Source organism: Caretta caretta, chromosome 1 (assembly GCF_965140235.1).
Source record: "Caretta caretta isolate rCarCar2 chromosome 1, rCarCar1.hap1, whole genome shotgun sequence".
Lineage (NCBI taxonomy): Eukaryota > Metazoa > Chordata > Testudines > Cheloniidae > Caretta > Caretta caretta.
This window is the reverse complement of record NC_134206.1, coordinates 164,619,232-164,643,143: the sequence shown is the minus strand read 5'-3', so window position 1 is coordinate 164,643,143 and position 23,912 is coordinate 164,619,232. Positions and strand designations below refer to the sequence as shown.

Sequence of the window (23,912 nt, the reverse complement as noted above, 5' to 3'; positions counted from 1 at the left end):
GCAGAAGTTGCCAACATATGCTGGGTGTTCTACAGCTATGTAAGAAGATACAGTCTCTACAAAGTGCACAGCCTATAATGTGAGAGACGAAAAAGGAAACACAAATATTGGAGAGGATGAGACACAACAGGCCAAGAGGCCAAGGTGATGGCTGACAGTTCTAGTGTTAGTTTTGCTTTTTATTTATTTTCTATGTATCATCAGTCCCCAACTTGCCCTCTATGTAGCCCTAATTTGTCAGTTGGCTACTTTCTTTTAGGCATTGCCCAAGAAATGAGTCTTGAGGAGGCAAATCCTGGAGTGCCTCTAACTGCTGGGGATCGTCATCCTCCAGTTTTTAATGCCCCCCACTGCAATTCTGTAAAATAACACATGAACAGTTTCAACTACTTCTTCTTTAAAAATGGGTGGGTCAGGGGATGTCACTGGGCAGCTGGCCCCCGTAAATGAAGTAGGTCCAGAACCCCTGTGCCAGAGCAGGTTCTCCTAATTGGCCGATTAAGACCAGGATTGCAGCTGGAGGCTAAAAAGGATCAAGGAGAGACCCAGTGAAGTCCCTGGAGGAAACCAGGAAATAAGAGTCCCAGTGAGTTAGAGCAGACTGGTTCAGTCAGAGGCAGGTGAGAGCTGCAAGAGGCCAGAGGGACTGGAGAATGTCCTGGAAGGAAGCAGAAGGTGTTTACAAAGCCAAGGTGAGCAGCAAGGCGGGGTTTCTGATTGGCATCTTCAAGCCAGAGAGTCAGGGCTGGAAAGGGCTGAAGGCAGGAGGAGCAGCAGAGGGAGATGCCTGCTGGCTCTGAGCCAGAGCCAAGGGCCAGAGAGGGCTCAAGGCAGGGGTGCAGTGGAGGGACTTACCCTCTGACATCTCCAGGGCTGGAAAGCTGGGCCCAGAGGCACCATGACAAGTGACGCTCCACTGGCTAGGATGCTCCCAGCATAGAGGCTGAGGGGGTTCCCACTAGGAAAAGCGGGGTTGCACCCCAGCTAGAAGGGCAGGGCTGGCTCTCCTGGTACTAGGACAGGAGAGGACTAGGCTGAGTGCTGGGGTGTGGTGAGGGAAGCTGGGGCATGGTGAGGAATGCCAGGGTTGTATGTTGCGCTTACTGTTTGGACTATGTTGGGGGACTGCTGGTTTATGGTACTGGGACTGGTTCTGTAATGGTTTAGGGGCACAGTACTTTTGGATTACATGAACTCCACACAGGCTATGTGTATATTTGGGCAGATGCTTTGAACTATTTCTGGGGACTTAAAAGGAGGGGAAACTAAGGCAGGTGCGCTTGCCACATGAGGGTGCTCTGGTAGGGCTGCCCTCTTACAGAAGGGAAAAAACAAGCACTCCCTAGCAGTTTGTTTTAACATGTTTCACTCTATTCCAGGCCATGTCAGCAAGTGAATGCTGCAAAATAGCTAAAATGGCAAAAGGATACCAAAGGCAATGGAAGAAAGTACTTGCTGAAGGGAGCCCCCATCCCCTCCATTCTCCTACACTGCGGTTTAGGTCCTCCCTAATGAACTGTCCACGCTAGAAGCAGAGAACAGCTTGCATGCTGTATTGTACTGCCAAATAAATACATAAATAATAAAGATGGAGTGCTTATGAAATACTGATTGTCTGGGGGCCCCTGGGCATCTTCTGCCGTTCTTCTTGCTAACCTGATGCCAACACTGGGAGGCGCAACAGAGCAAGCACTGAACTGTGAAAACTGTGATTTCACAATCAGTGTGTGTGCTGTTCTAGCAGGTTAGTACATAAGCTGCTCAGATGAAATATAAACCATCTCTCCCACTGAGTAAGCACACTCTTTCTGGGCTGGCGTCACTGCTGCTTTGAAGAAGACGACTGCGTTATGTGCAAATGGCAGAGTCTCGCAGTGCCAGTGACACACAGAAATCAGAAAGCTAAGTTTTGTAAATTAAGGATGCATTGTTCTTTGTCTTCTGAGGTATGACTCACCCTGGAGAGTGATTTATTTATTTATTCAAAAAACTCTATTCCTTCTCCCCCCACACCCATCTTCCTCACTCTCCAAAAAAGAATATTAACAATGAATGAAATCAAAGTATTCAACCCTGACCTTCTACTTTTTTGGCTTCCTGTGAAAGGCACTCAAGCAGACTCTGGCATGGTGCAGTTTTCCCCCCTCCCTGTCCCCAAATTCTCTCCTAGAGCATAAAAAGAATAGCTAGGAAATCATAGCTCTAAGACTCAGGAGTCAAAGAATACCTTGGCTACCATGACAGCTTCACCCAAGCTATTGCTATATTCTTTATAATAAGGCCTGGCATATAACTGACCCTTATTATTAATTATTATTATTATTATTATTATTATTTGTATTACTGTAGCTCCTAGGCGCCCCCTTCATACACCAGGCCCCCATTGTGCTAGGCACTGTAATAACACAGAACAAACATTATTATTGGCCCACCTTTCAGCTCCACTGTTTCAAACATCTGTTTATCTAGGTACTTATACATTCCCCAGCATTGCAGAATTTTAGCACCCCACAAATGTTAATGAATTTACCTTCACACCACACCTGCGAGGAAGGACAATATTATTATAATCCTCAGTTTTACAGATTGGGAACTGGAGCACACAGATATCAAGACTCCAGTTCAGCAAAGCACATAAGCGTGTGCTTTCAACGCTGAATCAAAGCTTAAGTGAATTGCTCAAGGTCTCAGGATCTGTAGCAGAGCCACGTAGCTAGAGTGCTGGTTTAGTGCCCTAACCACAATACCATCCCATCTCCTGGTGGCTACTACAATATTTTTCTTGTACAAGAGAGGGGAGATTCAAGGAACCCACCAACTGCTTTCTGGTGCCAGTCCATGGGGAGTGGTGGAGGAGGATGAGCGGTGTGGTCAGCGGAAGTGGGGTTGCTCTGATTTCATAGCTCCACCATGTTGTGCCTGCTCTCAGCAGCCCTGGGGTAAGGGTCACTGGAAACGTAATTTGCCAATTGCCAAACCACTAAGACATCTTCTTGAAATGTCATAGAAGGACTTGGGATCTTGTGTTCGAAAGGACAGTCAAGAAGGCACACAGCCTGGTTTTAATTCATGTAGAATTGCCTCCTATTTCTATATATATATGTTTGAAGACCATTTAATTTGAGGTTGGACATTTCTTAGAGGAATTATTCCCCTTGGAAATAAAGAGTAGCAAAGAAGCAAGTCACCTGAACGAGTCTGTACAGACTGCTGTGGGACACAGTGATAAAGGAATGACTACAACATGGCGTCAAGTATCTCACAGGTAGCTCCTGAAGATGTGAACTAATTACACCATATTAAAGTTCTCTAGCTCACAGATAAGCAAAGACTCCTTCCCAGTCTCGTCTTTCATACCTTCAGCACTTCTCTCTCCACATGAAAGCTGCATAAGAAAAAACTTGCTCTCTGGAGTTTGCAGTCATTTTATCCACCACAAAACTTGACCTTGATGTGAACTAATTAGGATTGAAATAGACTAATAATACAGGTTGGCAAGGTGGAGCTTTGTCAGTATAAAAGAGGCCTTTGAAGATAACAGCCATTTACACTTTCATGATCTCATCCCTAGTGCTCAGAAGAGAGAACATAAACTAATAATGTGGAATTCATCTAGGGGCATTCTACACACAGCAGCAGAATATCACACCTTCCCCCACCTCCCCCCAACTTTTATTCAGGATGGCAAATTAAGTCTGCTGGGATTCTTTTAAATTCCAACACAGATTATTATTTAAAAAAAAAACTTTTGTTAATAAGAAGACCTCTGATGATCTAAAGATGCACTGGTTCATTTTATTAACTTAGAGAAAGTAAATGACATATCAAATGCAACCTTCAGACTTTAACAGATGAAGTCACCTTGAGAAAAATGATACCTAGCACAGTAGTATGAAACCTCTCTCCAGAGTACAGCTTTGATTTACAAGGTGAAGTAAGGACTCCATCATGTGAACATATATTTTTAAAGTTACGTTGGCTTAGACTGTACCGTGGGTTTTTTAAAGCAGATAACTGAGATAACTGACAGGTTTCAGAGTAACAGCCGTGTTAGTCTGTATTCGCAGAAAGAAAAGGAGTACTAGTGGCACCTTAGAGACTAACCAATTTATTTGAGCATAAGCTTTCGTGAGCTACAGTTCACTTCATCGGATGCACTGAGATAACTGAGAAACTGTTGCTATTTAAAGTCCTAAATGAAGTGGGTGACTTGTGAAGAAAACAATAGCTCTTGAAAACAATATTAAAATCTCTGCTTTTCTAAACACTGAGCTAATGATTTACATCAAACTGGTTTACAGAAGATCTGAAAAGCTGAAATGAAAAATGAGTTAAGCCCCCAAAAATGTGCTGAAAGCCCCAACTAACTGGGCGGTGGGACACATTCAACCCATAAATACATTTAACATACCTTTTAAAAAATGCTTTCCTCTCTCTGTGAAATCCTCTGGCACTTCCTGTTTAGTTGAGGAATGCAATTTACTGTAACATTGTGGATATCAGAAATTCCATGCAGCCCTATGGCACCAGTGAAGTCACAGAAGGCTGTATCTTGTGATTCTTTAGGCAATCGGAAAATGCCAGAGGATTTCATTTCCAGAAAGAAAGTAGTAAAAGAAAGGTAAGTGAAAATGTAATAGCCTCCCCTCCACCCCCAGGTCATATAAGCAGGGGTCTTCAAGCACACGTATCTGGGTTTGGTTCAATGTTAATGTTAACTTTGCAATTCACTTTTCAATGCTACATTGACTAATTTCAGATCAGTTCAAATCTAAATCTGACGGAGAAGAGATATAAGCCGTAAACTGTGAAGTCCAAGTGTGGGATTCTCAGAAGCACCATGGAGTTTATACTCCTAAATCACTTTTTGAAAATCCCATCCAAAGTGCACAAAATGAACCACGTGCACACGTCTTTGTAGGACTGGAGCCATTGGCCAGCATCTGCAAAGTTAGGTGCCTAAAGTTAGGCCCCTAAATATGTGGTGTGAGTTTCGAAAGTGCAGAGCACTCTCGGCTCCTACTGAGTCACTTGTAGTCATTTCATCTATTAGCAATTTGATGTCCGTGGGAGTTGCAGGGACTCAGCACCTTTCAAAAACAGGCCACTTAATATAAGTGATGAAATATGGATTTGTGCTCCTAACTGTAGGTCCCTACATTAAAAAGAATGGCCTTCATTTCCATTTTGTGCCCTGATAGTATTACAATAGACTAGGGAATGAAAATAAATTTATATATAGCTGGAACTACGCAGTACAATTAAAGGAAAATTGTAATATATTATAAAACAATCTTCATCATAATATCTGATTACTATTTATTTAAAAAATGTTGCAAAATGGCACATAGGAAGAAATGAATAATTAACATTAATAATTAACAAGAAGTCATAACTTTTTTGACAGTCTGAGAACATCAGTTTTTTGCATAGCTCAGCATGAATAAGGAAAACTATTGTATGTTCTGATTATTTGTGTAACTAAAAAAAGAATTTGCATTAAACCACTGATAAAGTAACCACAACTCTTTTCAAACAACTTGGAAAGGCTCCTCCTTCCTCCATGTTTCAGGAAGATGAGTTACACTTCCTGTGTCTCAAATTATGTCATCTGACTAGACTTTCTGCTGGGAAAGATCAGTAAGATAACAGCTCTTACCCTAATCATGGATACTGACACACCAGCAGCTATATCTAAAACTTTTTAGAATCTTGACTGATCCCAATGACACCCCCTAAAATGCATTGAAGACAAAGAGTTAATCAATAATTTTCCAGTGACCTTATTGTGCACTCCTTACCCCGGCAAATCTGCTAAGAAACACCCTCAAAGCTGAAGGAATCTTGATATGCAGTTTCCTGCTTTATTTAAAATGGTATGTCAAGACTGGTAAACCCCAAATTTGACCTACTGTACATTTTTGTTCATGCCTGTGTGGAAAGTCCAGGAACTTTTGTATGTGCGTGTATTTAGTTTTAAAAAGAAATACTTCGAAGCTCATTATTTCTAATGGGGGGAAATAATGGCAGTGGCTGAGCGCTCACATGTAACCTGGTCTGTGTGTGTACAATGGAACAAAAAACAATTTCAATCAGGAAATGGATTTCATTTTCAAGACTCCTAAGAGTTCTTATAAACAACAGCAAGAACAAATATGATCAAAGCCATTTTGACTGTCTTTTTAAAATGACCTAAAACTGCAAAGTGACGGCAAGAAGCCAAGTCCCTTTAAAGGAAAGTGCCATCTTTTACATTTTTTGCTAACATGATCCCAAAATGATGAGTTAGCTGCCCTTGTGTTAATCTCTCTTGCAAGTGAATTAAATACAAAATGGCTTGCTCCCACCCCATCCTCACATGCTCCTTTAGCCAGTCTGAACCTATAGATAAGCTGATGATGAGACACTAAAAGGCAAAAGCAGACAATTACCTAGGCAAATGTTTGAAGGATTTGGGCCCTGGAGCAAAATGCTGTTTACTAAAGACTGAAAGCGCCATTTGTACTTAGCACAACCAAGTCTGTCTGAACTCAGTCGTTCTGGATAGTGGCCACCAGTGGACTCGGAGCAAGGTTTATAGGTGTGAGATAACATCACACTCCTGTCTGTGTTTCATCGCCTCAGGGCTTTTGCAGTATTTTTAAACAAGAAAATGCAAGTACCAACAAAAGCATATTATAACATCTGTCTTTATGTTCACTTATTGCACTGGTTAATCATTTATTTTTATGCTGCAGACCACCCTGTCAAGATTCAGAGCCAGATCCTCAGGTGATGTAAATGTGCGTAGCTCTCTTGAAGTCAGTGGAGCGATGCCAGTTTACCTCAGCTGACAATCTGCTCCATAGTTTTCACTTAACTTCATCTCTTTCAAACCTAACTGCAAACAAATAGGGTTTCCAATACGTATGTCTTTCTTCTTCTCCTTAAAAAAACCCCTTGTAAACATACATATCGGTCAATTTGTGGGAAGAGTCCAGAGAGATCAGTAAAAGGGGAGATAGAGAGAGATAAGAGACTTTGCAGCATAGGGACCACCCCTTCCCTCTCCACTCCTCTCTACACTTCATATACACATTCTTCTCTGCATGGTTATTATCAGTAGGATCAGTGATGATATGGACAGAACATGGAGGAGTCAGGACATAAATGGAGGGGATAAAAAGATGGTAGGAAAATTATTGCGCAGATGAGCAATCTTCCATCTGTACTATGGCCCAGCACCATAATATCTGAGTGTTGCATATACATTAGTGACTGTGTCCTCACAACATGCCTATGAGGTCAGGAGATACATTTGTCCCTATTTTAGAGAGGGGAACTGAGACAAAGAGAGATTAAGTAACTTGAACAAGACCTCACAGGAAGCTTGTTGCAGAATTAGAAATGAAACCCATATCCCTTTAATTTCAAACAAGTCCTTTAACCACAAGACCATTCTTCCTCTTCACATTCCTGATGGAGGAAACATTGCCATTAACATACCTGACAGAAAACAAACCTTGATGGGCCATGGGCTACATTTCCCTTTTCCTCCACACCTGAAAGACCTCAAAGAAAAGTGCAGAAAAGTACGGCACAAGGTTAGGACCAATAACAGGAAAAGAACGGAGCCAGAGAACAAATCAGAACTTGACTCTGACGTAACACTGTAATATGCAGGACTAGGACTAGCCAATAGCAGAGTTTCTGAAGGTCACAAGTCTATCTAAGGTTATGTCTACACTACAGCGGCACGGCTACGGCACTGCAGCTGTGCCACTGGAGCGCCATAATGCAATTAAATCGCTACAGCAATGGAAGGGGTTTTGCCATCGCTGTAGTTAATTCAGCCCTCAGGAGCCAGTAGCAGGGTCTATGGAGGCATTCTTACGTCGACCTAGCAGTGTTTATACCAGGGTTTAGGTCTGCTTGATAGGTCTGGCACGGGTGTGAGTGATGTAGCTAGGTCGAGCTAAGTTTTAGGTGTAGGCCAGGCCTAAGATACCGGAACAGGAGAACTTGGGCAGGGAGGGGACAAGAGAACAGAGAACCAAAGATTGACAGAAGGTGAGTCGAGGGCGAAGGGAAGCCTGCATTACACTTGCCCATGTTTGTACCACTTGTGTGTCAATAAATAGAGTACTCCAGTCCCCAAGGCTGTCAAACATAGCACCCCAAGCACTAAATTCACCCCCAAACACTAAATTCTCAAGGAAGGGAAGGAGCAGCAGCAGCAGAAGAGCAAGACAAATCGATGGGAAGATACTGATAATACTAAAGCAGCAGGAGGTATGTTTTCAGTGATTGTGTGACAAACTAGATGCATGTCTCCCATGTCTAATCCACCAGCGCAGTCCTATAAAATTGCCCCTTAGAGAATAGCACGCCCTTATGTTTTACTGCAGGATTAAGCTGTTTTTGTTTTGTAAATCCATTTTCCCGTCAAATAAATTTAAAAAAAGAAAAGAAAAGGGATGCTGCATCAGAGGATCAGGAATGTGTCTTTTAAAGAGACAGCATTTCCTCAGTCTCCTCTCTATGCTCCCCCCTCGCCCCCATGCAAAAAATAAGTAATAAGACAGACTTTGCTGGAGATGTGTCTAACAAGGCCTTCATTGTTTCAGACAGGTGTGAGACTGGAGCTGATTCAGAACCAACAACCCCAGTATCAGAGCCAGCTCTGTGAACTGAAAACATGCACCAACCATCCAGTAATACCACTGCAGCCAGCCAGAGACTCAACAATTTCAGGCTTAACACACACACAACATAAATCAGATGAGGATGTACCAGCCAACCGTCAGCTTCTTGGGCAGATGCCTGCAGACTGTCTGTGCAGATCAGACCCTGCCTGTTTGGGTTATTAGAAACATTTTTTTTTTGTCATATAAAGAGAGGCTGGGTGGAGCAGTTAGCACAGACACCTTTCTGTTTGCCCTGTCTTGTTCCAACGGCCCTCGCATATTCGCTGTTTGTGAGGTAGCACTTCTTGTGAAATTGCTTTATTCAAAGCACAGGAGAGAATGAATTACATCTTGTGGAAATGTTTAATGTCTAGAAATCCCGCATACACGCATTCTGTACCAGCTACTCTCATTCAAACAAAACAAAATCATTCCCTGTCCATGGGGTTTATGAGGCTCTAAACATGACCAAACAAGCACGAGAATTAATACAGCCGCTTACTCTCATATACATTTCCTTCACTTTTCCAGGAAAACCAGTTTTTACTCTCTCTTCTCCATCTCCTGCTTTGAACTAGACCCTAATCTGCATTTGGCTATAATTTGGATCACTCCCATGACAGATCAGAGCAACAATTCAGAATCTGGGATTAAGGAACCTCTCGGTTATGTTTGGTTATCCACGATCTCATAAACCTGCCCAAAGAATTATTCCTCCTTTGACACACTACTGCTGGTTTTGTAGGAGCCAAGAAGGCAGAGCTGTAATAAAGGTGTGATATACAGGAGTGCTGATGAGAGACTAAGCTTTGATTCCTGGCCCCAATCATATGGACAGGATAGAAAATTTCACTCCGAGTTCTCTGCTGTACTACTTGCTGTCCGGAAAATTATGGAACCCGGTGGGCACCTCCTCCAGGTTCTTTTCCAGATTCAGGCAGCTTCGTTTGCTCTATTTTTAGTGAAAAGATTCCGTTTATTTCTGACACCATGTAATAAAGGTGTGACACACAGAAGTGCTAGTAATAGACTGGTCTTTATTTCCTGTCCTGTCACATGCACCAGTCCTGCCTCTCTGCACCCTCCAGTGGCTGTGTCCAGTGTTTGAAACCCTGACTTGCTAATGGCTGCCGTTTGGAACAGCAACGGCAGCTCTAGATCTCCACAGCCATCTTTGGCTGCCCCAGACTCTGCAGCCCTTACCTTCTAGTGACTGCTCCCTGACACTGCAGTTGGGGCTCTGTCCACCCCTCAGAAGCCAGGACTGGGCTCTGAAGTCCTGGTTTCCTAGTGGCTGCCACAACCCCTCTGAATGACTCTTTTGTCCCAGGGGAGCTAACTAAGCCATGCATAGCTCTCTCTTTGCGATTCCTCTGTTTCTGTAACACTTATTGTCAGTACTCCCTTTCCCTTGCAGAGTGAAAGTCAACAGGCTGACTGCTGCTCCCCCAGTTCAGAGCCGATTCATATCCGCTCCAATAATAGACCAGGGCACTCACAGCTGTGGAGCTGTGGCCATTTTTCTGTCACACACACCTGCTTGGGTTTATGCTTTTGGCTGGACAGTTTGAGCCACAGCTGCGAGTGGCCTTTGAAGGGTAGAGTCTCCTGAGTGGAATCAACATGATAGTCTGGCACAAGCGGCGAGGTATGCACTTAAAATAATAAAGAAGCTGAAAGTGAGTTTACAGAAGTATTTGTAGAGGGGAAAAAAATGCCAACATGCTAATAATCAATGCATGTTTACATGCAAGCCAGGCAAATATAGTTTGCAAGCCCAGATTTGCAGTCTTTACCTGACTACCTTCTTGAGGTAGTTTTATGCTCATTACTAAAGTTTTCACCTTTATAATGTATAGCAGCTGCAGACATTTCTAGGTGATACTATTGTTCATAAACTAAGTAATATAGCGCCCACATATGCTAACACCGTTGCTTGTAAATTTACATATGTGTGTAGTCTCATTGATGTCAAAGAGACTGTTCCTATAAGTAAAGTTACTCACAAGCAAACGCGTCTGCAACCATTGGGCATATTTTGTAATCAGGATGTTTAAAATAAAATATACTGCATTTCAATACCTTGGTACATGGAGCTCCTGGGTAACTCAGAGGGACAACTGAAATCAACTGAAATGGTATGTTTGTTAGCCTAGCTTTAAACCATATTATACAAATAAATAATCACGTCTGTCAAAGTGTTGCTATTTCTACAATTCTGCTTGACAACACAATATATTTCAGAAAAGGGGAGCTTATAACAACTTCTCTGAATACTGAACACTTAGCAGTGAATAAAACAAAGATCAAATGACATTTGGTTAGATTTTATTTTTGATTTCCAAGAAATTAAGAGAACCTATAATTGACCAAGTCACCTCTAAAAGCTTTCATCATTATGATTGTTCAAAAGAGCAAACAATGTAAATTACTGTGGCCTGAATTTTCAAAAGTGAGTGGTGATCCATTTCCATTGTTGGGTGCTCATCTGGAAATCTTGAAGTGTCTGATTTTTCAGAAAGTGGGTGATCTGCAGTTTCTGAAAACCAGGCCCCTCTAAGTTGTTCCAGGATGGTCATCCAAAAATGGAGGCAACCCAAATCACTAATCACTCGTGAATAGCTCAGCCCATAGATAAAAATTAACAAGTCTCTGAAACAGAGACAGAAAGAAAGCACTCGTTAGAAATGTCAAGTCAACTTTCTTTGCTCGTGTAGATTTCACACAATGTATATGAGTACGTTTCCCACTACATCAATTCTTGTATTTGAGATGTGTTAATGGAGGAAGAATGGTCATATTGTGACAATAATCTTCTTGAGCATATAATATGCGCTTCTTCATACAATTTTCTGTTCTTCAAAATTTATCCCATCACATTTTGTTTTGTATGTAATCAAGCCCCTCTTTCTTTATGCACCACATACTGTATGGGATGCACAGGGAGCCTCCAATGACAGGCAGACTCCAATGATTTGGGTGGCTGCAGTGGTGTACCTATTTATAGCTATGCTAAGTGCTCAATGTGTATTTGTTATGCTATTCCTGGAGAGGGTTCTGTGAGCCACTCATGACCATTACAGCAACACTGTCCACACAGCCTCTTGTAAAGGCCACACCTGCTAATGTGACAAGGGAAATCTGCTCTTTATATTTTATTTTAAGAGAAAAAAATCTAGTGCATAAACCCCACCCTTAAAGAAAACAGAGACAGTGAAAATCCTATTGCAACAGTCATGCCAGCTTAAATAGTCTGGTGTGGAGGTAGAGTTGTGGGGGTGAACCTGTAAGGGGTCATTGGATCCGTGATTATGTGGATTTAGCATATACCCCATGTCCACACCCTGCACGCTATTGAATCTTTGTATAAAATATGCCTTGTGAGGTATCATTTGAAAATTCATAATTTGCTGGTCATTACTGTCCTGATAAAATGTGTGTGGCAATGTCGTCTATGAAGTTATAAGATTCCACCATATGGTGTTCTTAACACATGTTCCAAACTGAGGTTGGCAAACAGGTCTGTCTCAAACAAAGGAATGTGTGCTCTGCTTAATTTGTGTTTGAGCACTAAACAGAGTCATTAAGCAGGAAGGGAAATAGAGGGTGCTCAAACAAGTGAAGAAAAAGCAGCAGGGAACATGCTTCCCTATAGACTCTTTGTCTCCTGAATGTCATCTGGAAATGTTTTTCAAGAGGGGAACTGGCACTATAAAAAGGAAGGACAAACACCCCCACAGCACTCCCCATCTCTCTGCCCATCGCCTTCACAGCACCTGAAGAACAAAGGCAGTAGCACTGGACTGGGGGAAGGGTCCTGACCTAAGAAGTTTGGTCAGTAAGACTGCTGAGAGCATGCAGTGAGAAAACTTTGTTTTGAGTTTAACATAGTTTGGTATATTAGGCACCAGTTGCATTTTATTTTTCTTATAACCATTTCTGACTTTTATGTCTCATTACTTGTACTCACTTAAAATCTATCTCTTTGTAGTTAATACATTTGTTTTATTGCTTTATCTAATCCAGTGTGGTTAACTGAAGTGTCTGGGAAACTCCATTTGGGGTGGCAAGTTCTCTGCATATTATTTCTATTAAAGCAATAATGGACTTTATATAAGCTTGTATTGTCCAGGAGAGGCCTAGGCAGCACTGGACATAAATGTCTTGGGGAAAACCTAATACTGGGGGTGTGTTGGGGTCACTCTGCAGTATAACCAAGGCTAGTAAGAGCCAAGGCTTGTCTGGCTGCAGCACACACACAGAAACAACTGGGAGTGACTTGCATGCTGGAGGCTGCTTGTGAGCAGTCCAGGCTGGAGGCTACAGCTGCAAAGCATTGAAAGGGCACCCCAGGTTAGAGGGCAGGGGTGACACCACTACTCCTTAGTCTGGATTGCACCCTGTTATGTCACATATGGCTTGGGGGGAAGTCATGCCAGCTCAAAGAGTCTTGTGTGGGGGTGGAGTTGTGGGGGTGAACCTGGGAGAGGTTGTTGGATCCGTAATTATCTGGATTTAGCGGTGTGGATCTCACACACCATGGATGTGAAGACTGTGGTTGCTACTCCAGTTAATAGGAATTGCAGCCTCATGAGCTTACCTGTGGTTTAGGTGGGTTGATTTTACCCCTGGACTAGTCTTGTCTGTATTTAGAGAGGGGTGAATTTCACTCAGGGTGAAATTTCACTCAGGGTAATTTCACTCAGGGTGAATTTCACATCATGGGAAATATCTGACTTCTGCTGGATGCATTTATAGTCAGAAAAAACAAATATTGAAAATTTACCATTCAAACAATATTCTCATCATTTTATCTTTCTTCATTTTAATGTAGTTGTAACATTTAGAGATGTATGTGATTTCCATGGCACAGCTGCTGAGCGTTTTGGCAATTTGGAGAATATCTACACAGTACAACCAGGGGAAAAAATCAGTTGCAGAATCAAATTGGTCTCTTCTGGCACACGAGTGCCATCCGATGAATAATAAGCTCGTTTCAGCCGGTTTTATTTTTTAGGGTAAGGAGCTCTTTTTTTAAATTTTTTGTTTATTTTATTTATCATGCGAGGTAATTTGAGCTCTGGTATCAAACATGAAGTGTTCTGCCAAGAAGGGATTAAAGGAGCAAATTCTATGGAAAGAAACTGGGTTTGTCAGTAAAAGACTAAGAGATTTTATTTACCAGAGTTTTGCAATCAGCACTTTTAATCTTCATCACAATTGGGCTATTCAAAGGCCAAGAACATGCTTCAAAGGCCATTAAAGAATAATCCAAAAACTAGTGGGTGTAGGACTCGAATGTGAAAATGTGATCAAATTGGCATCAGCTTGTGTGTGTCTGAAGTCCAGGATAGTCAGTACACCTGCTTGTTAAGCAGGAAGGTATTTTCACAGTCAGCAAGTTCACTGTGTTAATGTGAAAGGTGAGAGTAGTGGGGGAAGGAGCCGTGCTAGAGCTCCAGAATCAGGTTGTCTAGTGAAAGAATACTAATTGCTCAATGCCACTGTTGATCTGAATGGCAAATATGAAACTCAAATAAATAATAGCATGACTTAAATAATTGCATTAAGGGCTCAATCCTGCAAGGTACTGAGCATTCTTAACTCCCACAGAAGTCAACAGGGAGGGAGGGAAATCAGAACCTCTAAGTGCTCAGAATCTTGAAGGATCAAGCCACAAATTATTTTGGCACTGGTGGTAAAAGTGTAATGGTGTTAAGGAAGCCTGAAATTAATCTAAGTTATTTCAACTCTTTTCTGTTGAAAACTGAAGGCAACAACAACTAATGAGTACACGAACCAGTGCAATATACCAGGCCAGATTCTGCTCTCATCTGCACTATAAGTCCAGGAGAACTCCTTGTGACTCTAGTTTTGTGCTGGTGCAAATGAGAACAGTTTGGCTCAGTGAGCCTAAAAACTACAAAAAAGATTTGTGATGTTAATTAAAAACTGAAACAAGGACATTTTTTCCTACCTGAAAATTAGCTTTCTGTAAAAAGTCTTCACCTATCTGACATCATGCTTTGCTCCACCTTGTCATGTGATAGACCAGACAGACAATTTTGTGGCCAGGGCTTAAGGGCCAGATTTTTTAAGCTATTTAGGAACCTAAAGATGCAAATAGGTGCCTACTGGGATTTTCAAAAATGCTTAGGTATCCAATTCCCACTAGGCAACTATCTGCATCTTTAAGTGCCTAAATATCTTTAAAAATCTGGCCCTAAATGACTTGCCCAAAGACACACAGGAAGTCTGTTGCAGACCTGGAAAGAAAACCCAGGTCTCCTGACTCCCAGCTTTCTGCCTTTAACCCAAGACTATCATTCCTCCAGTCAGATTTGCTCTTTCTGCTAGGACCTTCCTGCGAACACTGGGAATAGAATAGATAAGAGCAAGCTTGGGTAGCAGAAGACCTTGCTAGGGGACTGAGAAGCCATTTATATTGCCCCGCCTATAGTACCTTTGAATCTTTGGAACTTCAGAGCAATTGGCATATGAAGACAAATATCCTTTAAACCTACAAACACCAGGAAATTGCCTGGCTTAACCCACACTATGATGTGCCTACCTCTCTCCATCAGAGTCTGCAGTTGACTAAATAGCTGAACCACTTCAAGTGGAGCACAGAACTTTTTTTTGGAATTGAAAATAAGGGGACAGACTATATTCCTGAGAAAGGCTTCTGCCATGAAGGTGGACATACTCTGGAGTCCTGCCGGGTGATGAAGAGCTTGTTTCATTGCTCTGCTCTTCCCCAGGTGCGAGAAGATGGAGGAGGGACAAGTCTGTGCTTTAGAGCAGCGGTTCCCAAGCTGTAGGATGTGTACCCCTGAGAGTATGCAAGCCATCTCTGGCAGATACGCAGGAGAAATTGTGTAAAGGTAGATTTTATTTATTGCATTTTCATAATAGGCTACTCAGATGAAGCTTTAAAATCCGGTGGGAATTTGTTATATAAAATACAGTCGTTAGTTTACTTCAAGATGTACCAATGAGAACACAGACACATCGAGACCCTGAGGTACAGAGCCCTCACCTCCAATCACCGTACAGAGTGGGTTCAGTTGCCCAGCAACTGTCCAGTCTAACTGAGCTCAGAACTTACTCAGAGTTCTTTTTTTTTCCAGTTGTATATATTGTACTGTAACTATATCTGTATGTTACAGTAAAATATGGACAGACGGCGAAAGATAGGTAGTGTTAAGAAGAACACACAAAGTATCAATGATGAGAAGGATAGGGGTACGTGAGCAGCTGGTACATCTGGAAGGGGGTACATGGGCAGTTGGTAGACCCAAGGGGGGTACACAATAAGAAAAGTTTGGGAACCTCTGGTTTAGAGGGAAAGAGTGGAACTGCATGAAGCACACTGAAATGATGATAGGCAGAACACACTGCACGTCTGTGAAGGAAATGCACTAGTTTGAAATGAAGTTTTTCCTTTAACAGGCAAAGTGAGAGATTTACACTTCTGGCAACAAAAACTCTTAGCTGGCTTTAGTTTATTCCAGCAGCTCTGGTGTTAGATAGCTGATTGAACCTGTATCTGAAATAAGATGTATTCAACGAGCTCCAGAATATTTGGCAATCTAAGTGGAAATAAGAATTGTCTGAGGAGTTCACAGAGATTTTATCTCATCCTGGAGATCTTAAAAATAGTCAAGGGAATCCCCAAGCAGTTTCCTGCCCATAAAGGAGACTGCAATTTGGCATTGTTTTGACTGAATGAAGACATAGGATGAGATTATTGGTCAGTAGCAGCAAAAGCAGTGACCTGTCTCAGAGAGGGAGATATTTTAGGCCTTGTCTACACTACACAGTTTTGTCAACAAAAGTCAGCTTTTGTTGACAAAACAGTGGAGGTGTACACATTGAAATGCTTCTCCTGCTGATATAACTCCCCTGCTATGCTGACATAATACAACCACATTGACCAGAGGCCTGGGGCTTATGTCGGCGGAGCTAGGGTGATGCAGTGTTGGTAGGGTTGCCAACTGTCTCATCACACAAACCCAAACACGCTTGCCCTACCTCCTGCTCCTGCTCCATCCCTTCCCCTTGCTCTGGGAAGGAGTTTGGGTGCAGGAGGGGGCTCAGGGCTGGGGCAGAAGTATAGGAGGAGGTGAGGGGTGGGGGCTCTGGCCAGGAGGCGCTTACCTTGGGCAGCTCCCAGTTGGTGGTGCAACGGGGCTAAGACAGGCTCCCTGCCTACCATGGCCCTGCGCTGCTCCCAGAAGCAGCCAGCATGTCCCTCTAGCAGCAGCTCCTAGGCGGGGGGGCCAGGGGGTCTCCGTGCACTGCCCGCACCTGCAGGCACCGCCCCCGCCGCTCCCATTGGCCGCAGTTCCCAGCCAATGGGAGCTGCGGAATTGGCGCATGGGGTGGGGGCAGCATGCAAAGACCCACCTCCCCCTCCCTCCCGCCTAGGACCAGCTGTCAGAGGGAGTGCTTCTGGGAACGGCGCAGGGTCAGGATAGGCAGGCAGCCTGTCTTAGCCCCGCTGCGCTGTGGACATTTACTGCCTAAAATCTCCCGGTTTGGCTTCAGTAGCCTCCAGGAGATAGGGCCTGATTCCAGGAGACTCCCGGCAAAACTGGGAAGGTTGGCAACCCTATAAACAGAGGTGATAAGCCCTGGGGGGCAGCTGGGCTCCTGGTAGGGAGCTGCATGGAGCTGAGAGCCCTGGCGGTTAATCCTCCACACTGCCCCTCTTCAGTCGGTGGAAGTGCCCCTGGTGAGGACGGACACCTCCAACAGAAGGAGGGTAGTGTGGACATCAGCCACCGCAGGAATTAACGTGGTGGCTATAAGTCGACCTAAGATAGGTCGACTTAAGATTGCAGCGTAGACATAGATAAGAGAGAAGTTATGGTCATGAGGTCCAAAGAGGAATTCTGATGCCAAAGGGAGGGAATTCCATTGGACTATTCCTACTTTTAAGAGACTTCCTGATGTAAAATCTGTAACCATCTCCCTAATATGCCATGGCAGAGCTGGTGGAGATGCCCTTGGTAACAAAATCATGGCCATTAAGAATTAATATTTAGAGAAGACCCAAAGGACGCTAGGAGCTTTACAGAACATATAAAAGACACACACACCCTGCCCCAGGGTGGCTAATTTTAGATATAATAAAACAAGTAAGAGCAACACACAATGGAAAGAAGAGGGTCCAAGAGAATGGAAAACGTGAAGGTGAGGATTACACAAAAACAAGGTTATATATTTGCTGATGCACACACATTGCACATGGCTTCCCCATATTCATTTTTAAATTATGTTTTTTTCTGCATCTTATGCCCTGCTACTTGTCAAACTTTCTGTCAGACACAGACACGGCTTTGGGAAAATGGGGGTTTCGGGATGGGTTTTTTTTTGGCAAAGTGAGCGGGCTCTTTCAACAGAGAGTGCTATGCAACCTAGTCTTGCCATGCTAGAGATGGAAAGAATCGCATTAAAGGTGCTCCCACTTAGTTTGATTTTTTTTTTTAAAAACCAGATTTTCAAGAATACCTTCGGTTTGGTTGGCACAGTTAATGCTGGGCAAAAGTGGTAGCATTCATTTCCGCAAAACTGAAGGGCAGAATTAGGCCCCTTTAAAAATCAGACCCATTATAGTCTTATGGTGGTAGGCTTCTAGGAAAGCAGTGTGAAACTTTTTTCTGGATTAGAATTCTATTTATTTTAATGAAAGAAAAATTGTTATGAGAACTTTAATATGGTATGCTTTCCGTGTCTTACAAGAGCTGTTTTGTGACACAATAAATAAATTTGATATCGAGGGTTTGCTTCTCTTGTAGAACAAAGAAAAGGAGGACTTCTGGCACCTTAGAGACTAACCAATTTATTTGACCATAAGCTTCCGTGAGCTACAGATGCATCCGATGAAGTGAGCTGTAGCTCACGAAAGCTCATGCTCAAATAAATTGGTTAGTCTCCAAGGTGCCACAAGTCCTCCTTTTCTTTTTGCGAATACAGACTAACACGGCTGTTCCTCTGAACCCAGTAGAACAACACCATTCATTTTTAAAGGACAAACTGCTGAGATGATTTATATCAATTTAACTGATCAGAGGTTAAACATGAGTCAAAGAAACATATTGTACTCTTAGAAAAAAGCAGATTTCTCTGTCTGACATTCACTAACACATTTAAAAGATAAGTGAAGAGATCATTCTTCTTAGGCATGAAGAAATCTCTTTTCACTATTAACATCGAATGCCTTACATTTCTTTACAAGATGATGTCCATCAGTCTCTACCCAACCAAGAAACATAATTTAGTTAATCTTTTGCCCTATTCAGGAAAACCCATAGAGCTGGATTCTGGCTGCCAGGCATACATAGGTATGTGTGCGCACACACACACAAACACGAACATACAGAAGACAGGGTGCATGGGACAAAAGTTTTCCAGCCCTCTCTTGGATCCTCTCCAAAGCTGTGGGGAGGTGTGGGGAGGATGCTTTGCAAACCATCTGCAACAGAAATGATGGCAGAGCGTTCTGGGGTTAGGAGTGGGGCAAAGGTCCATACCTTGGTGCTCAAACATCCTTTGACCCAGTGGCAATGGCAACTATGTTTTCCTTCCACCAAAGCAGATTTGTCATGCTCCTAACAGGAATAATCTGTATCGCGTGCCTTTGAATATTGCTGCTTAGAATACTGTACCGGTGTAGTATGGGGGACATTGGTGGAGGAATACAGGCACACAGAATGCTGCTCTGCCAGCAAATGTGTACACCTGTTCTTGCAACTATTGACTAAGGAAGTCTGAATTTGATCCACACCCCTCATTATCCATTTCTTTTTTTAGATTATATAATTATCACAATCACAGATACAAAGAAACCAGCATAAATATACAATCAAAAATTGTTTGAAAATATAGTGCAGACTTGTAATCAGTAATGTTAAGGTCTGAGATCTCATATTTAACCTTTTTTATATAGCTTTAGTGGTAGAAGTACAAAGTATGCAATTACTTGACCTATGGGGTATAAATCAGCATAATAAACTACTCAGATTAATCAAAGAAAACAGCATGATATTTCATTAATAAGCTATATACTTATTGTAAGCACCTACAGTTCAAGGAAAAATACATTAATCGAAAAAGAGGGAGCTACAGCATCATCCAGAGAGAACATATTTAGAAAAATAGAAGTATTTTTAAATATTACACAGTGAAAAGACAATTCACTGTCCTAGTCTTGAGTGTCTGCCTGTCTGAAATCAGTCAATTAGAACTCTCTACAGTGCCTTAAAAATTACATTTTACACTTAAGCCAAAGACCTTCTCAGCAGCAAATGTCACTGACTGCCAGACCATTCTGAAACCCTACCCTATGAACACTTCTAACACTGTTAACGTATTAGAGAAACCAGGTGGGATCAACACGGCTACAACAACACTGCAAACTATTAGCCTATGACCTACCAAGCTGATTTAAAAGTGGGGAAAAAAAATTGGGACAGGATACAGTTGTAATAGGAGCAAAGCCATTGAAATTCCTTGTGCTTACACATAGCCCTTGATTCCACTTCACTGTTTCTTTAGTACATGGGAACCCTGATAAACAGGGCTATTTTCAGTGGAACAAGATTATGATAGTATGGACCTTGAAATGTCTCTTAAACAAAGCATACTGCACCTGGGAGAAGACAAAAGGCTGGGTCGTAACCAGAAAATCTCAGTTTTAATGTTCCTTACTCACCCAAAGAGTAGATCTTTACATTAATAAAATAAGCACATAAATATGTAAAAGTCTTTGTTTTGTTTATAAACTGCAACACTGGTTAAAATCTGTCAACATTTTTATTATGAATTCTTGTTTCCAGGGTCTTTAAACTTGGCCATAAAAATGTAGTCCCAGATGAAACTTAACATATTAGGTTACAGGTTTTTTTAAAAAGCTCCAATTTTTTAAGGCTATCAAGGTGTAAAAGGAACCAGAAGTGTGTTGTTGAAGATGATTATTTGCTTTTTCTAGACAGGAAAAATAGCTGTCTTATTTATTTTTCAAACTTATGGGTGATTAATAAATCGTGAGTTGGAAACACTGTTTTGGCTAATTTAAATAAACCAAAACTATGTAGGTCTTTCATTGGAAATATATGTAAATATATGTTACCCCTTAAAATTGCTTATGTAGTTACTGTGCATTGGCTCAACTCTAATGGCCCCACAGGAGCAGATTCTTGGGTGAATGATCTACAAATTTAAAAATATTTATGTTGGCCCTGACCAGACAAACTGAAATGGAACCATATAATCCATATTTTTAAAAGTTTCTAATTATGTATCTACCTACTCCAGTCAACATTATGAAAAGCCAACTTCCTAGTTATGTAGTTACTCACTCCAGAATGACACCACAGGAACCTCAGTCACAAAAGTATATACTTAAATCATGATCAAAGGCCTTACCTAACTGCTCAAAAGCAACTATCTGGGCCTAGCTCACACTGCTCTGCCATTTCTTTCTTTCTTTCTTTCTTTCTTTCTTTCTTTCTTTCTTTCTTTCTTTCTTTCTTTCTTTCTTTCTCACAAAAAGGGGGTGAGTTGAGGCTGAATAGTTATCTGGATTTTCAGCCTTAACTGAATTTCCTTGTTTTTGGGATGTTAGGTCAGGTCGTTAACATTATAGGCTTGGTACTTGCACAAAGTAATCTTTCAACTTGAAACATGTGTGATGTGGTAGCTGCTCTTCTCCCCCCACCAGCTTTTGTCGGTGAACTGGTATGGTTAGATCTTTCAAATGAACAGGTGTACTTTCTCCCTTCTTGTGATATGAAAGAAGCATAAAACTCGATTACAGCAATTTATGATCTCCTAACTTGCATGGACTTGTATCCATGACACAAGCAGCTTTATGTTCAAATTCAAGACCTGATAAAATGGGAAGTTAAAATTAACCTCAAGCCCTTTATAGATGAAAACCTCAACAAATAAACAGTGGTTTAGTGGCATGGCAATCTGCCCCTTTAAATCTATGAACTAGCCCAAGATGTCTATTTTGAGTTAGGGTTTTTAAAAAACAAACAAAAAAAAACAAACAGATTCTGATGAACAGAGGAGTAGCCTGTGATTCATACTGGGGTAAGTTAAAGCAAAGTTTACCACCACCAATTAAAAGCCTGCACTGTACATTTTTCTTGCCTCCTGTCTATAAAAAGTCTAATGCTCTCTTCATTCAATAGGTGGTTACACAAAGTATCTGAAGCTGCAAATATTTATACATCAGCGGAGTAATAATATGGAAAATGTCAGAAATATTTCATTTCTGTTAGGCTATATTCTGCAATTTAATGATGTTATTTAAAAAAAAAACCCACCCTCAAAACCCTGTGCTCCTTAAGTGTAACATAGAAGCTCAATCTGGAAATCAGACATTCTTCAGATCTTGAGAAATATATCAAAGCTCTGATTCTCATTTACATTAAAGCCTCTTTACACTGTGGGAGAGCATGGTCTCAAAATGGGTGTAAAATAAAACGGGGTCTTTGCATAAATAGCCCTACATTTTGACCGAAAGAGGCTTTAGCCTTAGCCTTATTTTCCTGTTAGTGGCTACAAGTCTCACCAAGCTGTTCAAATTTTGGTCAGGCTAATGTGCAATTTTCATGGAGGGGGAAAAAAACAACTAAACTGGTGATTTAGCATGAGAATATCAATGAGGAAACATTAGCAGTTCAATTGCTATCATTTTCTGACCTACCCCTATAAATTCACAGGCTAAATGTATCAAAATTATATTTTAAGAAGCAAAGCAATATACTAAATACATTTCCGGAAGTAGCAGCTGAATCCCTAGAGGAGTGTGAAAGAGTTATATTGCTCTGAAGTTGTACTACTGAAGAGGTCTAAAACAGAACAAGAAAAGAGGGATAGTTGATGTTAAACCTGATACTCTGCTACGCATATAGTGTTCCAAAGTAGTTGAAGAATGCAAGTCTGCTACTAATACCTCCACCCATGTAGCCATAATAATACATTCATTTTCTTTGATAGCAATATATCTGAAGGCAGAAGAAATCAAACTTACTTTGTTCTCCAAATCAGACTCTCAGCAAGGTGACTGCCAAAAGTCTTTAGAGATGTAAGACCAGATCCTCTGCTGGTGTAAATTGGAGCAGCTCCAGGAAGGACCTATGTGCTCCTTGAACTTTTCTGCATACTTTTTTTTTTTTTTGCAATGCAATTCACGATAGCATGTTGATTTAATTCAACAACTCACTTACTTCTCAGTAGCGGCCAGACCCAGACCCTGTACGCACTGAAGTCAATGGGAGGTTTGCAAGTGACTTCAATGGCCCCACGATCAGGCCCGAGAAGATAAGGATATATAACGAACACTTTAGTTACAGAAGTAATACGCTTTTCTACAAGTAGTGCAAAGAGTGCTGCACGCTAACCCAGATTTTAAAAAATAGAACACTGAAGAAAAACTATTGATTCAAAACCACTATAACTAGTTCTATTCAGAACACCAGGGGAGAAGCTTGATCAAATCTATTTCATTCTGACTGGAAGGACAAAGTTTAATTCCATCAAGCAACAGCATTTGCTAAGATAAATATGGTCATTTACCTTAATTTTAGATGTGCTTAATTATACATCTGCATTTTTGACAATCTTGTAAAATATACAGGAGTCATCTGATTCAATGCCAACTGAATTTCACCTGATTTAATGGATGCAAAGTAAGATTTCAGAAAATTATCCAAGACTGGGTTGCTTGATTTCATTCATATTATCTGGACTTGAATCACAAATGAAGTCAACATTTTGAGTCCCCTCTTAGAGGTTTTAATTAAAATAAAAGCTATAGAATATCCTTATATCACAAATGTTTGCTCTTACTAGCAGTGCAAGTACTTAGTTCTAGACTGGTCTTCTCTGCTGAACAATGGGCTCAGAGCTTTTGTGTGTAAATGGTTTCTTAGGAAAACTACTGCAAGTTGCTGACAGTGTGTCTCCTTCACAAATGCATATAATTCGCTGACTAAATATTCATCAGGGAATACAGCTACATATACAAAAAAATCCAAGAGTACAGCATCTTTTTTTTTAAGAAGGCTTGAAGAATTACAGTCCCAAGACATCTGAGGATAACACCATGAACTCTACTGTCCAAGTGAAAGTTGCTACAGTAGATGCACGTTAAAAAGGTGCTAGACTTTAAAAAAACATATGGTCACTTGTTAGAAAAAACCCCCACAGCTGAATGCTGCAAGGTAA

General features: G+C 41.5%; 1 protein-coding gene across 7 annotated transcripts in view; it reads right to left on the bottom strand.

Moving 5' to 3' along the window:
• Positions 1-23,912, bottom strand: part of RUNX1 (RUNX family transcription factor 1) — a 222,914-nt gene that overhangs the window by 18,356 nt on the left and 180,646 nt on the right. The window lies entirely within an intron of this gene.